Source organism: Saccopteryx leptura, chromosome 6, assembly GCF_036850995.1.
Source record: "Saccopteryx leptura isolate mSacLep1 chromosome 6, mSacLep1_pri_phased_curated, whole genome shotgun sequence".
Lineage (NCBI taxonomy): Eukaryota > Metazoa > Chordata > Mammalia > Chiroptera > Emballonuridae > Saccopteryx > Saccopteryx leptura.
In genome coordinates this window covers 79,080,327-79,093,531 of record NC_089508.1, presented here as the reverse complement: position 1 = coordinate 79,093,531, position 13,205 = coordinate 79,080,327, and the positions used below count along the sequence as shown (strand labels likewise).

The following is a 13,205-nucleotide window of genomic DNA, read 5'->3' as shown; positions in this document are numbered from 1 at the left end:
CTCCACTACTTGCAGAGGGAGATGTGCCTGCCCCTGAGGCACTTTTGGCTGCTGGGTTTTCACCTTCTGGATGACCACCGGTTGCACTCTGAGTCTGCTGACAGCAGTTTCATCTCAAACCTCCTTCTCCTAAGAAGAGGAGTTGGAAACACCTGCTACCATCACCAACTCAGAGCCCCTCCGTCAGCATGAATGGAGCTCGTTCTTCAGCACCAGCTTCAGCTCTTAAGGCTGCAGGCTCTCAGCCTGAAGCTGAAACTTGAGCTCTTAAACCTGCAGTTCCTTCTCTAACAACTGTCGCTACCAACATTCTGTTTCTAGGGCAAATGGCAGCTTGAAACCTATAATTCCTTCTCCACAGACTGTTCCAGTTCCAGGTGCCACTGATGTTCAGCCTACATTTTCACACTGCAGCTCTTGAAAGCAGTTAGCCTCCTTCTCTAGCACTCATTCCAGTTCAAGTCATCGTTGGTTCTCAGCCTGTAGCCTGAACTGCAGTTCTCAAATCAGCAACTCTCTTCAGGAACCATTCCAGCTCATGCTGTTGTTGACGCTCAGTCTGCAGCTCATCCTGGAACTCCTGACCTCGGGTAGCCACTCACACAGAGCTCTCAGTTTCTTCTCACAGGGCTGTAAAAAACACCCTGCCAGTGGCCCCCAACAGGATAGCCACAGGGAACCATATGCTGGAGAACAACAGCCACTCCTCTCTCCCACTTTTCAACAGTGCTGTGGCTCCATAACAATCTAATCCAAATCCTGCTCACAGCACCAGATTTAATCTGGTGGTTGAGGCCAGGCAGGTTCATATTGGATTAGGCAGACAGTAGAGGAAGTGCAGAGCCAGAAAACATTGGGCCATTCCTGTTTAATAGAGTCTCACAATATTGGATGAGCAAACAGGCAGGGAAAAACCACTTCTCATGGCCAAGCAAATGAACAGTAAAACGGCCCCTCACAGTGGCAGGCAAGCAATCCGCCAAACACCACCCTCAGTGAAAGCACTGTAGCCTTACAAAGACTATGCACACATGGCTCTGCCTGTGTTCACGCACTAATCATGCAAAGGGCAAGCGAGCAATCCTAACAAAGCTGTTTTCCCAACACCAGGAGAGACAAATGATAAACAGAAACTCACCCACTCATCAGGACACTGAAAACTTAAAAGAAAAAAAAGCCTCAGCCTGACCAGGCGGTGGCTCAGTGGATAGAGCGTTGGACTGGGATGCAGAGGACCCAGGTTCGAGACCCCGAGGTCACCAGCTTGAGCGCAGGCTCATCTGGTTTGAGCAAAAGCTCACCAGCTTGGACCCAAGGTTGCTGGCTCCAGCAAGGGGCTACTTGGTCTGCTGAAGGCCCACGGTCAAGGCACATATGAGAAAGCAATCAATGAACAACTAAGGTGTTGCAACGCGCAATGAAAAACTAATGATTGATGCTTCTCATCTCTCTCCGTTCCTGTCTGTCCCTGTCTATCCCTCTCTCTGACTCACTCTCTCTCTCTGTAAAAAAAAAAAAAAAGCCTTAAAAATGCCAAAATCCAGCCAGACCACGCAGTGGTGCAGTGGATAGGAAATTGGACTGGGACGCGGAGGACACAGGTTCGAGACTCTGAGGTCGCCAGCTTATGCACAGGCTCATCTGGTTTGAGCAAAGCTCACCAGCTTGGACCCAAGGTCACTGGCTCGAGCAAGGGGTCACTCAGTCTGCTGTAGCCCCCCAGTCAAGGCACATATGAGAAAGCAATCAATGAACAACTAAGGTGCTACAACGAAGAATTGATGCTTCTCATCTCTCTCCCTTCCTGTCTGTCTGTCCCTATCTGTCCCTCTCTCTGTCTCTGTCACACACACACACACACACACACACACACACACACAAAAACACAAAACCCTAAGGAAAAAAAATGCCAAAATCCAGCTTACCTGCCTCAGTTGCCTAAGAATCTACATCAAAGTAACACCCAGCCCTGGTCGGATGGCTCAGTTGGTTCAAGCATCATCCTGAATCACTGAGACTGGTGGTTTAATCCCCAGTCAGGGCATACACAGGGACAGATTGATGTTCCTGTCCCTCTCTCTCTCTCTCTCTCTAAGGTCAATAAAATGAATGCTTAAAAAATAATAGTAACATGCCTGACCTGTGGTGGCGCAGTGGATAAAGCGTCGACCTGGAAATGTTGAGGTCGCCGGTTCGAAATACTGGGCTTGCCTGGTCAAGGCACATATGGGAGTTGATGCTTCCAGCTCCTCCCCCCCTTCTCTCTCTCTGTCTCTCCTCTCTCTCTCTCCCTCTCCTCTCTAAAATGAATAAATAAAAAACAAAAAATTTAAAAAAAAATAGTAACACCCAGACTACTCTAACTAGAACTTAAAACTAGTCATACTTTCTAGAATACCCCTCCTCCCTCACTCCCCACCTCAGATGCATAAGTACCTTCTCTCTCCTAGATCACTGCACTCTGCTCCCTGCCTATACACTTGCAACCCCACCTCATCACTCAGCATCTACAAAGTCTTAAAATACAAAACTAATCATTTATCTTCTGATCAAAACACTTCAGAACCTCCCTCATGGTTTTAAGAATAAACCCTAACTTTTTCCACAGGGTCTACAATTCCTTCAGATGTAGCCTCTGCTCAACTCTCCAACCTCACCTCTAGTCACACCTCACTCTGTGCTCCAATCCCAGAAAACACTTGTAGTTTAATAAACTCTGCTCAGTACTTGTTCTCTGAATGTCAGGCCTTGGCCCATGCTACTCCCAAGCCAGGAATGCCGTCTACTGAGTTTGCCTGGCCAATTTACCCTTTGGAACTAAGCTTGGCTATCATCCAAGAACCCTTCCTTTACTACTCAATTCTTACCAAGACCACATCCCTGTGATAAGTTCTCATCGATCCTGGGCTTACACTTTCCCTGCTACAGTTCACTAACCAGTTCACTTGTCAGTCTCCCTGACCAGAATGGAAGTGTCCTGAGGGAAGAGATATTATGGTACTTCCAACTCCCAGTATGGGGTCAGACATGCAGAAGACTTCTAATATTTGTTGAACAAACAATATCTCCACATTTGTCCACCTTCACCACCAGTGTCATGGTTCAATGCCTTATTGCTTCTTCCTGGGACTATTATCATTCCCCTAACAAAGGGCTTCTCAAACTTTAAAGTGCCTATGAATCATCCGGGGAATTTTTATAAAATGCAGATTTGGATTTATTAAGTATAGAATGGTGTCCGAGATTCTGCAGTTTTTAAAAAGACTTTATTAATTGATTTTAGAAAGGGGGAGGAGTGGGAAGCAAAAGCTCAGAGTAGTTGCTTCACGTAAGTGCCTTGACCGGGCAGGCCCGGGGTTTCGATCAGGTGACTTCAGCATTACAGATTGACACACTACCCACTATGCCACCACAGGTCTGGAGAGAGATTCTGCATTTCTAATAAGCTCCCAGGTGATGTCCTTGTAGGCCAACAGACTACCCTTTAAGGAGCAAAGTCCTAACACATCTCCCTGACTTTGACTTCCTCCCAATTCACAGTAAGGGATTTTTCTAAATATGGTACTTCCCTCATAATTCACCAATTTCTCCTAGAAATTCAAACTCCTAAAAAGGTAAAGATGGCCCTCCAAAATGTGCCCAATCCCTGGCCTAACTTTTCTTTACATCCATGAGCAATACCCTCAGCTGTATTAAGACCAACTGTAATCTTATCTGAACACAAAGAAGAAAAAAAAGAACACTGTTCAAACCACAAAAGTACCAACAATCTACTATCCTACTATAAGCACCTGCTGAATCTCAACTAGTGATGGCATTAGCCTCAATCTATTGAAAAGATACATAAAATTGTCTCCTAGATAAGATTTAAGATACCCAATCACAGAATTACCTCTAACTCCTGACTACATTCCCCAAAATCACTTAACACAAACCTAAATCCAATATAGTCATGCACTGAATAACCAAATAATGTTTCAGTCAACTATGAACTGAGTATACAAAGGTGGTCCTAGATTATAATTGAGCTGAAAAATTCCTATCACCTAGTAACATCACAGCCGTCCTAACATCATAGTGCAGCACATTATCAGGCGTCCCCAAACTACGGCCCGCGGGCCACATGCAGCCCCCTGAGGTCACTTATCCGGCCCCCCACCACACTTCCGGAAGGGGCACCTCTTTCATTGGTGGTCAGTGAGAGGAGCACTGTATGTGGCGGCCCTCCAACGGTCTGAGGGACAGTGAACTGGCCCTCTGTGTAAAAAGTTTGGGGACCCCTGATAAATGTTTATGATGATGCTGATGTAAACAAACTTACTGCGCTTCTAGTCATATAAAAGTATAGCACACTCAATTATATACAGTACCTAATACTTGATAATGATAATAAACAACTACATTATTGGTTTATTTACTGTACTGTACTTTTTATTGTTAAAGTGTACTCTATCTACTTGTAAAAAAATAAAAGTTTGACATAAAATTGTAGGCTGTGTTACACCAGCAGCAGCCTCTCATATCTTGTGTTTACCATGTCTGTTGATTGCATTATTTTCTCTTGTACTTAATTTCATGTTGTTTTGTACAGTAACATGCTGTACAGGCTTATAGTGTAGGAGCAATAGGCTATACCATAGAACCTACATGTACAGTAAGCTATACTAGTGTTTTTTTCTTTTTTTTTTTTTAGATTTTTATTTATTCATTTTAGAGAGGAGAGGAGAGAGAGAGAGAGAAGTGGGGGGAGGAGCAGTAAACATCAACTCCCACATGTGCCTTGACCAAGCAAGCCCTGGCTTTCAAACCAGTGACCTCAGGATTCCAGTTGACTCTTTATCCACTACGCCATCACAAGTCAGGCTATACCAGTGTTTTTCAAACACCAGTCCACAAAAGAGTTAAGCACCCTGATGTTTTATAAAGTCTATAGATCCAATGATCATAATCAAATTCACTTATGTTCAGGGTGATTTCTGCCATGGCAATCCCCAAAATAATTCTTATTTTCATCAGTTCCCAACAGTAAAAAAATTGAAAATCACTGGGCATACTATTTAGGTTCGTGTAAGTATACTCTATGGTATTCAGGAAAGGACAAAATTGGCCCTGGCTGATTGGCTCAGTAGTAGAGCATCAGCCTGGCGTGTGGAAGTCCCAGGTTCAATTCTCGCACACAGGAGAAGCGACCATCTGCTTTTCCACACCCCCCCCCCCTTCTCTTTCTCTCTCTCTTCCCGTCCCACAGTCATGGCACGAATGGTTTGAGCAAGTTGGCCCCAGGTGCTGAGGATGGCTCCATGGCCTCACCTCAGGTACTAAAATGACTTGATTGCCAAAGAAACAGCGGCCCCAGATGGGCAGAGCATTGGCCCCAAACAGGGCGTGCCAGGTGGATCCCAATAGGGGCACATGCGGGAGTCTCTCTGCCTCCCTGCCTCTAGAAGAAATTAAAATAAAAAATAATTTTAAAAAAGGACAAAATCACCTATCCATGCATTTCTCAGAATGTATTCCTGTTGCTAAACAATGCATGTCTATAGCAAATCCCTTCTAAGGCCCTCTTTCTGAGATGCCCCAAGGTTTCCCCTGGTATGTGTCCTCCCTCACTACAAGGAGGAATAAACCCATCTTGTTCAACAATAGACACGTTTCTGGTGGCCTCTGACTGTGGAGGACATTGACTTTGCTCTTCCTCGATATTCTCATATGTGCATACCTCATAATTCTTATATATTAGACTCTTGCTTTTATCTGTCTAGCTACCAGCCTGACTGCCTTAATCTTAGGGACTATGGCTTGAACATAACTAATGCTCAATGTTTACTGAGTAAGTGAAAACCATGCCAACAATATGTTTTCACATGGACTAAAAATAGAAGGAAACCAGGAAAAATAAAAAGTTGAGATGAGGTCCTAGAATCATAGGTAATATTTAAATTTCCAGCCTGACCTGTGATGGCACAGTGGATAAAGCATAAACCTGGAACGCTGAGGTCACCGGTTGGAAACCCTGGGCTTGCCTGGTAAAGGAACAGATGGGAGTTGATGCTTCCTGCTCCTTTCCCTTCTCTCTGTCTCTCAAATGATTAAATAAAATCTTAAAATATATATATAAATAAATAAAATACTTAAAAATATATTTTTAAACTTCCTCACTTATACTACTTATATTTTATCTCTACATATAAAGAAATTTAGGAAAAAAATATGCCCATAAAACGGAATTTGTATGTACAATCGTAAAAATTATTCTCTTATACCCCATACATAAGCTACACTAAGCAGCAAATATTTAAACAAAGGAATCAAAACTGCAAATATGCCTGACCATGCGGTGGCGCAGTGGATAGAGCGTCGGACTGGGATGCAGAGAATCCAGGTTTGAGGCCCCGAGGTCGCCAGCTTGAGCGAGGGCTCACCTGGTTTGAGCAAAAGCTCACCAGCTTGGACCCAAGGTCGCTGGCTCGAGCAAGGGGTTACTAGTCTGCTGAAGGTCCGCGGTCAAGGCATGTAAGAGAAGGCAATCAACGAACAATTAAGGTGTTGCAATGCGCAACTAAAAACTAATGATTGATGCTTCTCATCTCTCCGTTCCTGTCTGTCTGTCCCTGTCTATCCCTCTCTCTGCCTCTCTCTCTGAAAAAACAAACAAACAAACAAACAAACAAAAACCCCTGCAAATATGCTAACATTACAGTATAAAAAAGGTACAGAAAAAATATTTGGAGGAGGGAGACAGGATAAAAGTCTCAAACTTGTGCAGTATGATGGCATTATGAGTAATGGTCATCCTATTTCCAAACCCTCAGGAGTGTTACTACTTCTCTAATAGAACTTTAATTATAAATGCTTTGCCCGACCAGGTAGTGGTACAGGGGATAGAGAATTGACCTGTGACGCTGAGGACCCAGGTTTGAAAGCCTGAGGTCATCTGCCTTGAACACAGGCTCACCAGCTTGAGGTGGGATCATAAATACGATTCCATGGTCGCTGGCTTGAAATTTGAGCAAGGGGTCACTGGCTGTGCTGGAGGCCCCACGCACACACACAGGTATGAGAAGCAACCAATGAACAACTAACGCGACCCAACTACGACTTGATGCTTCTCATCTCTCTCCCTTGCTGTCTTTGTCTCTCTCTCAAAAAAGAAAAATTATAAATGGTTCCCTTTTTTTTTTTTTAACCAATAAAGTCAAATCCATAAACAGACGGTCCCGCCGAAAGTTGATGACTTTTGACTGCAGGTAACCCGCGCAGATAGAGAGCAGTTTTTATAGATTGCCTATCAAGGGCTTACCAAGTGCTAGAAACTGTTCTAAATGTATTTTCATGGACTCCTCACAACAATCGTCAGAGAGGTACTATTATTATTCCACTTACAGAGACGAGAAAACAGAGGTTCCAAGATAAAATTGCCCAAGGTCAAACACTAAGTGACAAAACTCTCGAGTCCAGGCAATAAGGTCCCAACCCGAGTGGGGTAGCTGTCCCAACCATGCCGCGGTGAGAAGCTCCCCTCGACCCTCACCTGTTCGTGATCTGTCGCCCTCCGCGTCCGAGACGCAAATACCGCCAGAAACCTCCGGCTTGCCTCCCCCGCCCGCGCTCAAGAGTAGTTTCCGCCCGGGTCTCCAGTTTTTCCCTACCGGGTACTTCACTTTCCCGCTGTAGGTCCATCTGCTTTTACAAGCCGCCGCCAAACCAGTATTTTGACTGTAGTGTTCCGGGAAGACCTAGAAATAAAAACGAGGATCCCCAAGCCAAGCAAGCGACCTGAGGCTTTTGGTCGACAAGCTTTACAAAAAGTCCGGCTTCCACGACTCCTAATCTTTTCTGCCCTATGTGAGAAAAAGGGGAGAAATAAGACAAGCTATTTGCCTCTTCCTGCATCTCGTAACTCCATCCCGCATCTTTCACATAACACGCTGATATTGCTCAAGTCCCTTAGCTCGTTGGCGCCAGGGTCCCCTCACGCCCCATCGCCCCACAGCCGCCCTAAAGCAATGGCCTCAAAGAACTGGTTTTCCTCCGCAGAATCTTTGAAGATCCAGCACGCACCTGGACAGCAAACCGTCCTACCCGCCATTTCTCGCTCCCGCCCCTTGGTGTCGCCACACCGCAGGGCTTCTGTATCTTGTGCACACCTCTGTTGAAGCACTTTCAACATTGTATCTTAATTGTTCATTTACTTCTCACTTCTTCCATCACACTGTGATCTTCTTGGGTCCAGACTGTGCTGTTCTTCCTGTGCCCAGCACCTAGTATAGTGCTAGCAGGGATAAAGGGTTCGCTCAGCTTGAATTGTAACCCTTAGCAATCGACATATTCCTGTCCAGGGTTAGGAAAAGACCTCACCCCTCATCAATGCTCTGACCACTTAGCTCTGTGGGTTAGAGTCATCCCCAAAACGCCAAGGTTGTGGTTCCATCCCTGGTCAGGACTTCATTCGAGAAGCAACCAATGAATGCACAACTAACTGGAACAACAAGTCTTTCTCTCTCTCTCTCTCTCTCTCTCTCTCTCTCTCTCTTTCTCTCGGAAACCAATTAATAATAATAATAATAATAATAGACCACATCAAATATAAGTGCCTTTTCCAAGTTTCCACCATCACTTGTCTCTACACTACCACCTCTTCCTTCTTGAAATTCTGCTTTGACTTCCCTAGTCTCTACACTTGCCTAGCTTTCCTACCTCCTCCAACCTTTTCTGTCTCCTTCACTGACTTCTTTCTATTCCCATAGCCTTACATGGGGTTGTCTCCAAAACTTAGACTACACCTTCTTCTTTTCTGCTTTCAGATATGAGTTATCTAAAGACAATGTGATAATCTCTTCCCCTGCACCCTAGTAAACATTTCCAGCCTCTCCATAGCAGTTCCAGCCATGGGATATACCACTAGCATCTCAAATTTGGTATGTCTAAAAGTGAGCTATCATATTTACCAATACTAACTCCTACTATCTTCCCTATTTCTGTAAATGTCTGCATCCTTCTAAGCTGGAAATCTTTGGCTGTCCTTGGCTTCATTCCTTTAGACTTCTTACCGACCTTAAATCATATTGAGCTCTCTTTGCTATATGATCATTTGCTTTTTTTTTTTTAGCTGTGTTCTTTCTTCTTTTAAAAAAAAATTCAGCCCTGGCCAATTGGCTCAGTGATAGAGCATCGGCCTGGCGTGCAGGAGTCCCAGGTTCGATTCCTGGCCAGGGCACACAGGAGAAGCACCCATCTGCTTCTCCACCCCTCCCTCTCTCCTTCCTCTCTGTCTCTCTCTTCCCCTCCCGCAGCCAAGGCTCCATTGGAGCAAAGATGGCCCGGGCGCTGAGGATGGTTCCATGGCCTCTACCTCAGGCGCTAGAATGGCTCTGGTTGCCGCAAAGCGACACCCCAGATGGGCAGAGCATCACCCCCTGGTGGGCATGCTGAGTGGATCCCCGTCGGGCGCATGCGGGAGTCTGTCTGACTGCCTCCCTGTTTCCAGCTTCGGAAAAATGCAAAAAAAAAAAAATTCAGTGAGAGTAGGAGAGACAGAGAGACAGACTCCTGTATGCTCCCCCACTGGAATACACCCAGCAAGCCCACTAGGGGGCAATGCTCTGCCCATCTGGGGAATTGCTCTGTTGCTCAGCAGCTGAGCTCTTTTTAGTGCCTGAGATGGAGGCCATAGAGCCATCCTCAGCACTCAGGGCCAACACGCTCCAATTGAGCCATGGCTGCAGGAAGGGAAGAGAGAGAGAATAGTGAGAGGGGGAGGGGTGGAGGAAGAGGGATGGAGAAGATCTGTGCTTCTCCTGTGTGCCCCGACCAGGCATTGAACCCAAATGTCTACACACAGGACAACACTCTACCACTGAACCAACCAGCCAGGAGATCATTTGCTTTCTTTCCCAAATCCAGTGAAACCTGGATAGTTACTCTTTTATACAACTAACTGCCCTACTCTGGCCACAACTGTTTGTCTATTTCCATTGTAAAATGTGGTACCCAGAGCTACACACCATTTTCCTTTGGCCTCCAGATGGGCCACTGCATAAATCCCAAACCCTCCATAATATCCTATTCCATCTATAATACCCATATTTATCCTCAATTTCTCATCAAAGCTGGTATTTGCCTAAACCACACTATTCCTCCCCATAATAGAATTCATATTTTCTCTTCTGAGCATTCCTCCTTCTTCTCATCCCATAAGTTTGGTCTCATGTGTTTACATGATTCCCCCCACTTCTGCTGATTGGTCCAGGGGTAAGAACCTGGTCTAGTTATTTCCAGGAATATTCTAAACTAAAATGAGAAAAGTGCCCTTTTATCCCTGGTGAATCTTGTGGAGCTCCTGAGTTAACTACTAATATTGTGAAGAAAATTGGTTTGCAGGAAGATAAAATAAAGGTACTGAGAGAGATACGAATGGGATGATAAAGAAGGTTCAAAGCCTGTATTTGCCAGTTCTAGTTGTTCCTGAGGTCCAGCTGCATCAACTGTTTTGGCATGGCTTGGCTGTTGAGTCTTTACTTGACTTCCAAGCACCAATATTTTCCTTTTACCTAAGTTAATCTGAGTTGGATTTCTATCACTTCCAACCAATACATTCTAATGATACATTGCACCTGTTTGTCCTAATTAATACATTGTGCCTATTCAGAACACAGCTTTAATCCCATGTTCTCCTTAAAAATTTTCCCTAATGTATTTATCTCATCATGATTGCTCTCCTTCTGACATCCTATAATATTTATTCTTTATGCTATACATATTGACACATAATTATGTTCAAATAAAAAATAGGTTATAAACAACTAAACTGGCCCTGCCACATAGCTCAGTGGGTTGGGGCATCGTCCCAAAGCGCAGAGGTTGCCAGTTCAATCCCTGGTTAGGGCACATACAGGAACAGATTGATGTCCTCTCTCTCTCTCCCCCCCCTCCTCTCTCGCTTAAATCAACAAACATTAAAAAAATAAATGAGTAAAATGCTTATTCATTTTTTTATGTACAAACCTTTTCAATAGGAGGGTAAAAACCTTTAAAATAGTAATTTTGTCATATAAGTTTAAATAAGTCTTCTACAGCAGTGGTCCCCAACCCCCGGGCCACGCACTGGTACCGGTCAGTGGGCCATTTGGTACTGGTCTGCAGAGAAAGAATAAATAACTTACATTATTTCCATTGAATTTATATTTAAGTCTGAACGATGTTTTATTTTTAAAAAATGACCAGATTCCCTCTGTTACATCTGTCTAAGACTCACTCTTGACACTTGTCTCGATCACGTGATACAAGTGATCCGTCCCAACCTAAAGGCTGGTCCGTGAAAATATTTTCTGACATTAAACCAGTCTGTGGCCCCAAAAAGGCTGGGGACCACTGTTCTACAGTAACCTGTACAAATTTAGACACAGGTTGGGTACTGTCTCAAGAGGTCAAAGGACAAATGTCATGAAAACCTTTAGGAAGGGCTGTAGTGACACAGGCCTGCAAAAAACTATTGCAATAGTTCAGGCAATAGGCAATAGAATTCAGCAATTTTATATCTTGATGAAGTCCCTTTAGAGTTTAAGGATGATCATGGTATGATCCAGGCAAAGGAAAGAAATGATTTTAGAATGGGAAATTACCTTGTGGGAATTTTGGGTGTGGTGGTGTCACTACAGGGTTTGTTCTCTGTTCTGCTGATCCAGAAGCTTGATTTTATCTATTTACTCAGAGGATTGCTTCAGGCCAAGCAACTTCACAGGAGGATAAATAAAAAACCAGAATGACCATTTATTCATCTAACACAGAAAGTGGGCCTGATTTGAAACTCAAGGCCATCTATCCAAGACAGTCCCTCCTGATGGGGAAGCCCACCTTTCAGTCCAGACAGTCTAGCAGATGAGGAAGTTCACCTAATTAGAAAGAACTGGCAGTGTTCAAGGGGATTTTGCATTAAACAAAATGAATTGTCTAATCTTTTTGGGGGGTTATTTCTATCAGCATCTCTAAAGCCAAGCACTTTGTGATATTACTTTAATAAATATATGGATACAGACATGTTCTTTTTCTGTGGCTCAGATCTTAGTCTGATCCTGGTAGGTAAAACCCCAATCTGTCCTACACCAATATCATTTGAGAATGAGGCAACTTTATCCTCTACAACTAAAATTACAGCACCCTCCTGACTTGGATTTGGGAAAGACCTGCTACACCTGCCACACCGTGACAAATATTCTCAACCTGAACTGCTTTGGGCTAAACCTCACTGGCCAGGGTTTAGTATTGGGTTTTTTAATTTTCAGAGACAGAGAGAGGGATAGACAGGGACAGACAGACAGGAACGGAGAGATGAGAAGCATCAATCATTAGTTTTTCGTTGCGCGTTGCGACACCTTAGTTGTTCATTGATTGCTTTCTCATATGTGCCTTGACCGCGAGCCTTCAGCAGACCGAGTAACCCCTTGCTCAAGCCAGAGACCTTGGGCTCAAGCTGGTGAGCTTTTGCTCAAACCAGATGAGTCCGCGCTCAAGCTGGTGACCTCGGGGTCTCGAACCTGGGTCTTCTGCATCCCAGTCCGACGCTGTATCCACTGCACCACTGCCTGGTCAGGCTGGCCAGGGTTTAAATATTGGACAGACTTAATAGCTTCAGTTCCTGATTGGCATTTCCTTACCTAGTCCTCATATTCAGCAGTTGAGCCCTTTGGGGAAAACTACTCATTGTTTCCTGGTATATGTTTATCATTTATTTCATTGTAATACAATATTTATCTGGACATGTGAATAAGTTTACATTTCCAGCTTCTTTTGCAGCTACCAATGGGAGTGAAAATATTATGATTCCTTAAAAGACGTCTGGCACTTGTCTTCCCTCTCCTTCCCCTTTGTTTTCACATTACTGCCTAGAACTTGGAAATGACAGTTAAAACTCCATCTGAACCATAAGGTTGAGGGCAACCTCCTGCAGAAAACAGGAAGGAGCCTGGGACATTCAGGACTTTGTGAGTTAGAGCGACTAAAACAGCCCTGGATTGCCTACATCTGGACTTTACCATGAAAAATAAACTCTTTTTCCTACTTAAGTCATTGTTCATGCAGGTTTATCACCCTCAGTGTCCCTAATCCTAAATAATATATCCCAGTTTGGGCCACTATCTTTAAGTATACAGCTTGACCAACTTTGGGTCACGTTTCTATTTAATTTAATTTTATTTTTTTAAGATTTA

At 44.2% G+C, this 13,205-nt stretch overlaps 1 protein-coding gene across 3 annotated transcripts in view; it reads right to left on the bottom strand.

Moving 5' to 3' along the window:
- Window positions 1-7,626, bottom strand: part of NDUFAF1 (NADH:ubiquinone oxidoreductase complex assembly factor 1) — a 32,464-nt gene extending 24,838 nt beyond the window's left edge. For 2 of the 3 annotated variants that reach the window (XM_066344261.1, XM_066344264.1), the window contains exon 1: window positions 7,532-7,626. The gene's annotated coding sequence lies outside the window, so the exon portion shown is untranslated. Of the gene's footprint in view, window positions 1-7,383; window positions 7,498-7,531 lie in introns of those variants that run through there. The other variant, XM_066344262.1, reaches the window with a different exon arrangement.
- Window positions 7,627-13,205: the final 5,579 nt, after the last annotated feature.